Below are 5,880 nucleotides of genomic sequence, written 5' to 3'. Positions count from 1 at the left end.
CATCATCTTCATGATCTCCATCTTCATTGATGAAGGTGGGGCCATCCCCTTCCATCTGCCAAGTCTGCAGAAGGGTCATCCCCCGTGTGAGGGAGGCCTGGTGGATGTGGCTGCCTCCAAACACTCCAAACACACACCAAGTGAACAGCAAATGACCTGGACCTGTCAACAAGGTCTTCTACCGAGAGAATTAGTCCTGTGGGCATATTGCTGCCAGGATTCAAGTCAGGAACTTGGCATCCCATGTATCTCAGCATGGAATTACACTTGGTGGAGGAAGGGAACTGAGGTGGCTCCAGTCTTGGATCCCCAAACCCAAAGGACGAGCATTTTCTAAGCCGGGGTAGGGAAGTTGCTGAGTACTGAGATGGACATGCAATATCTAAGCCCAAGGCTGATGCCTGGTGTCACAGTGGTCCAGAGAACCAACCACATGTGTCAGGGGTAAAGGTGCTGAGGCCTGTCCTGCTGTGAGGACACAACAGCTATCTGCCCTCCAACAGCAGTGTGCTTTGTGTGTCAACTAAACACGCATATCCAGCACATATAAAAGCATTATGATGCTCAGAATCCCAAGAAATGGATTCCTCCCCCAAAATGCATTAGTGAAGTAATTCAGAAATAAAAGGGTGACTGTGTGCACTGGCCAGAAACAGTCAAGTGTCGCTGAGCCCTGGTGAGCACTGATAATAACTCGCCAGAAAACATCGGCTGCGCTGTGAAAAGAGACATCAGAAACACACAACATATCCAAGAGACCTTGGAGCAGAGGAAGCATCTGTCTTTTTAAAACCTCATTACTGTGGAGTACAAGGGCTCCAGCTCACAAACCACAAATTACATCAGGTGAGTAAGTTACCATACATCAGCTGGGCTGTGTGCACAGCAAACACACCATCAGCCCAGTTAACTTCACCCTCTCTGATTTTACACTCACCTACAGCAACAAGCTGCCTTCTAAAGGACAGAGATCCAAACAGCCTACATACACAGGTACCCCAGGCTTGGAGATGTGCAGGAATGTTCCAGGGAAAAGTCACTTTGCTGTTATTCTGAGCCATCCTCAGGCTGGTGAGTACACACTGCAGCTACTTTATCAAGGTACCTTGGTTAAGGAGCCTGTATGTCCACAGGTTCTCTCTGTCTTTGGTGGAGAAAGATTTCCCAATTGAGGCAACTCCAGGAGAAATATTAAGAGTATTCCACTGTGTTTTAAAAAACAAGGCAATTAGTCTCTTCTCCTAATTTAGAGGGAACATGAAAAGCTACATTTTTCAAGCAATGTGATTTTTAAACATCTATGGTTTTAAAAGAGTGAGTTTTCAACTTAAAAAGCAAAACTGCAGTGTACCGAGGAAAGCCTTTAGCATCTTTGCTTGATATATAAAGCATCTACCCCAGGAAAATAATCAGGCTGCAACAACAGCTATAAAGTCAATGTGAAATGGCTGCATTGGCAGTGACTGTATTTACCTGGCATTTTTTAACACAGATTTTTTTACACATGGCCCTTTGGGTGTCTGATGGGTTTTGCTTCATGACTTGTAGCTCCTCTGTTTTCTCTGTGAGAGTTCTTGCTATGGCTGTTAATATCCTGTAGCAGTTCCTAGGATCATGGAATCATAGGATGGTTTGGGTTGGAAGAGACCTTAAAGATCATTTAGATACAACTCTCTGTGATGGGCAGGGACACCTTCCACTATCCCAAGTTGCTCCAAGCCCTGTCCAACCTGGCCTTGGACACTTCAAGGGATGGGTCAGCCACAGCTTCTCTGGGCAACCTGTGCCAGGGCCTCACCACCCTCACATGGAAAAATTCTTTCCTATTATCACAGAATAATAACCTATTCCCTATTATCATAGAATAATTATCCATTCCCCTGGTGCTGTCACTACATGCTCTTCTAAATAGTCACTCTGCAGTTCTCTTGCAAATAGTCTCTCTCCAAATAGTTTTCCAAGAGTTAGATCAAAAGGTAATGGAAGGTTCTGGGAGCCTTCTCACATGCTTTAGTGTCTATAAGTACCCACGGTAGCAAACTTGAAATTCATTCTTTTTCTTCTCTTGTCTGGAAGAAAATCTAGCTTGCCATACATACCATCCCCACTGTACATTCAATATATTTTAATACACCTTCTTAGCCTCAGTGAATTCATATTTTCTTAAAAAAAAAATTCCTGAGAGAATGCCACCACGTCTGGCACAGTGGAAAGGGACTCCAAACTGCATTTGCATTAAATGTGGAAAATATATAACCTCTATCCTTCATCTTGACCAAAACATTTAGTTAATCTGAGCTATTTGTTTCTGTTTGTTGTCATTTTGACAAAAATCTAATATTAAATTATTTGATAATTACTTAAACTAATATAGTGTTTCCTGTACCTTGGTCACCAACCCAGAAAAATCCAATATTCGAAGGCTCTGTTCCCCGTTTGTTTTCCATGTTGCCATCCTACATCAGTCATTCTTTCCACATCAACATACAATACCTCTCAATTCTCAAATCTTCTTCTATTGCCTCTACCTCACACCTTCTTGCTGCAACATTTCCCTTAAAGCAACTCCTTAACTTGGTGTGAGTGATCCAGGGATGCTGCAGTGCCACGTTCATTTGCATTGTGCTGTATGAAAAGTGGTTACTGTGAAAATTAGCATGTCAGAAACGGGAAGAGCTCAAGGTGAACAATACACAGCAGAAGTGGATGTGTTCTTGAAGCCTCTCTCTTTGTTGCTGTTGAAAGGTCACACACAAAAGCATGGCATGTGTGGAACAGAAAGGTGAAGTGCACTGCATCTTAAAGTGACCCTAAACAACAAGAAGATAATGCTATTTGTATAACAAAACAATCATAATATCTTAAAGTCCTCCAGAGATAGGGGTTAGCTATTTTCCGTTATCTGACAGTTGCACACAAAACAAAAGCAATAACAAAGATTCATGATAGAACATACTGACAACCTGTTGTGTATTGAGAGATAACCACGAGTGGGATTGAGCACAGGCATCTGAGGCAAAGAAACAAATCACAATAAATTAACAGAAGGAGAGAGAGAGTCTTAACAGGGGAATAGGCTGATGTACCATTGGTCTCCTTGGACATGTGAGCCCAGAACTTGCTGGCTCCACGAGTGAGGTCTGAGCCCTGCTCCCTCTGACACTCCATGGGTACTCTAAGGGACTTCAGTCCTTTCCTTCATCTTTCTTTAGTTCATTGGCAAACCTGCACCAGGCCTTGATCTTCTAATCCACTCCAGGATGTGTGAGAAGTTTAAATGATTCCTATTTTTAAAACTCTTTGTTTCTCCAAAGAAAGATAGATTCTCCAGAAGCAGATGAATTGATGCAAAGTCAATCAAATGCTATGAACCAAAGGAGCACAGCATTAATTCAGTCATGTAGTGACTGCATTATAGGACATGTGTGTGAACCAACAGTTCAGGTGAGCTTGGGATTGAGGAGGGAAGCCAGACTGCCTGTCTGCCAGGACAACTGACTCCAAAATACTGTCTTGGGAAGAGTTAGGGCCCAAAGGCTTCATTAATATCTGCATCTTAAGTGGGTAGGCAGACCAATCCCTGTCTTAGAGACACAGATACCACTCTGATATCACAGACAGGGCATTTGATTTTTTTTTTGTCTTTTGCCACAAGTTTGGCCCAAAGTTGCTCGAAGTCCTCTTGGTGACCCAAGAGGGATGTACATCCCTCATGTTCTCTACACACAGTGCTGTTCTGGGACAGGATGGACCTCTCCCCCCACACCACTGCTGAAGGAACAGCAGCCTCTGTTTTGTTCCTAAGCAAAGCCCAGAAGGCTTGATGTAATTACAACCAAGATTTACCTATTTTCAGCTGAAATGAGGCCAACTGCAGTTCGGCGGCAGCAGCAGAGTGAGGTGCAGAGGATCCATCCCTGCCTCCAGTGGTAAGAGAGATTGAACAGACCACTCAGGAATAGAAATGTTTGCTTAGATATTGAATTGGTAACACTTCACCACTGAACTTGTGTGGGTTTTTTTAAGAAGCAGAAGTTTCCTTGATACCAGAACCTACTCCCTGTAGGGAAGAATCAGAGCTCCAGAGAAACCTGTGGTTAAGTCCTTTATAAGCAACAGTCTGTTCTGGAGGACATCTTTCACTGGTGCTAAAGCTGAGCAGGATTTAATTCCACAGGAAGATCAGGTTGAAAGTGAATTTGTGTCAGCCACCCCAAGGAAGCTATTAGGACCTGTGACCTTGAGCTCAGTCTAGAGGGCTCTTTGTGGGACCGCTTTGCCTGCGGGCAGTACGATAAAAGTGTTCAGCCAGCTTGTCTACAGAGGGAATGTGACAGAGCAATCAGTGCTGGAGAGATTGATTTCAAGTGAAATAGCAATGAAGGACACTTGTGTTAATAAAGCAAGGCTGGAAGGGTGGGGGACATCACGTGCAGCACTGGATGGGCCGTTTCCCTCTGCAGCTTCTAGGCGGTTTCTCATCTGTGTCTGACACATGGAATTGGGCATAGCTGTGGATAGAACCATATAAGAACCCAACTTCATGGCTAAGAGCAAGGGAGGGAATTCCGTGGAGGGGATGCTGCTTGGAATATTGGGGAGGAGCACTCTGCTGTGAGCGGGTTGTTTGAGCAGGAGATGTGACAGTATCCCCTGAGCCAATAAGGAGTTGGGAAGTTCTCTCAGCGCCAGTAATTCCACTGTGGCACAGCTTAGGGAAAAGGGGTGGAGCACTGAGAAGAGGAGAGTGAGGGGAGACTTCATTTCAGTCTGCAACTTCCTCACAAGGGGAAGGGGAGGGGCTGCACCGATCTCTGCTCTCTGGTGACCAGTGACAGGACCCAAGGAAATGGCATGAAGTTGTGTCAGGGGAGGTTCAGGTTGGATCTCAGGAAAAGGTTCTTCCCCCAGAGGATGGTTGGCCACTGAACAGGCTCCCCAGGGCAGTGGGCACAGCACCAAGGCTGACAGAGCTCAAGGAGCATTTGGACAGGGTGGGATTGCTGGTGTGTCTGTGCAGGGCCAGGAGTTGGACTGGCTGATCCTTGTGGGTCTCTTCCAATTCAGGATGTTCTGTGATTCCGTGGCTGACTGCATCCACCTGCATCTCAGGGGGCTACAGCAGAATGACTGCTCCATGGGTAAGCTGCCTCTGACATTGGATGTGGCACCTCCAATACCTCCACCTCTCTTTTCCCTGTGACAGAAGAGGTTTTACTCCAGAGGAGGCTCTGCTGCTGCTGAGCCCCAGCCTGCCCAGCCCTGGCCTTCCCAGCACACACGTTCCATCTGCAGCAGGAGTGGGCACACGGTCCTATTTCTGCAGAAGGAGCCAAAGCAGAGGAGATGAAGTTCATACTGGTTTTATGCCAACTTTCTTGCAGCAGTGGGAGTACAGACAACACCTGACTCAGCAGAAAGCCCTACGCTATAATCTATCAAAAAATTTTCAAATAAATCTGAATTACAAGAGTGGGTTTGTATTGAATCAGCACTTTGCATCGCTTGCCTGTGGCATTTTGGATCCAATAACAAGAATCTTAGTGCCAGATTTACAGTATTGATGAGCCACAACCTCAGCTTCTGTCCAACAGGGCAAAAGCAAGAGGGAAAGGCTTTATTTCAAGCATCTGTGGAACATTTAGAGACAAGAAAGAACATTTGGATGGGAGAGAAGAACAAAAAGAAAGAAGCAAGCTAATGGCATCTTCTAAAGCATCCCAGTATTACCAAGGATGTGATTCCTGAATAATTTAGTGCTGTAGTGACCAGCAGCAGTGCTACAGCTCTGAAGGCAAAACAAGATTTCATTACACCCTAATAACATGTAGTCTTTAGGCTGCAATATTCATCAGATCAATACTTGTATTTCTATCAGGA

The 5,880-nt window shown here is 45.1% G+C and overlaps 1 long non-coding RNA gene across 5 annotated transcripts; it reads left to right on the top strand.

Moving 5' to 3' along the window:
* Window positions 1-479: 479 nt before the first annotated feature.
* On the top strand, window positions 480-5,472 carry LOC135418466 (uncharacterized). 5 transcript variants are annotated; one of them, XR_010432466.1, is made up of 4 exons: window positions 480-846; window positions 994-1,101; window positions 3,857-3,929; window positions 5,207-5,472. It is a non-coding gene; the product is annotated as an uncharacterized LOC135418466 (long non-coding RNA). The 5 variants fall into 5 exon arrangements; XR_010432463.1 differs by having other exon boundaries at window positions 944-1,101; XR_010432465.1 differs by having other exon boundaries at window positions 944-1,101; window positions 5,068-5,472.
* The last annotated feature ends 408 nt before the right edge of the window (window positions 5,473-5,880 follow it).

Source organism: Pseudopipra pipra, chromosome 8 (genome assembly GCF_036250125.1).
Source record: "Pseudopipra pipra isolate bDixPip1 chromosome 8, bDixPip1.hap1, whole genome shotgun sequence".
Classification (NCBI taxonomy): Eukaryota; Metazoa; Chordata; class Aves; order Passeriformes; family Pipridae; genus Pseudopipra; species Pseudopipra pipra.
The sequence above is the reverse complement of the archived record's forward strand: the minus strand, read 5'-3'. Positions and strand labels throughout refer to the sequence as shown.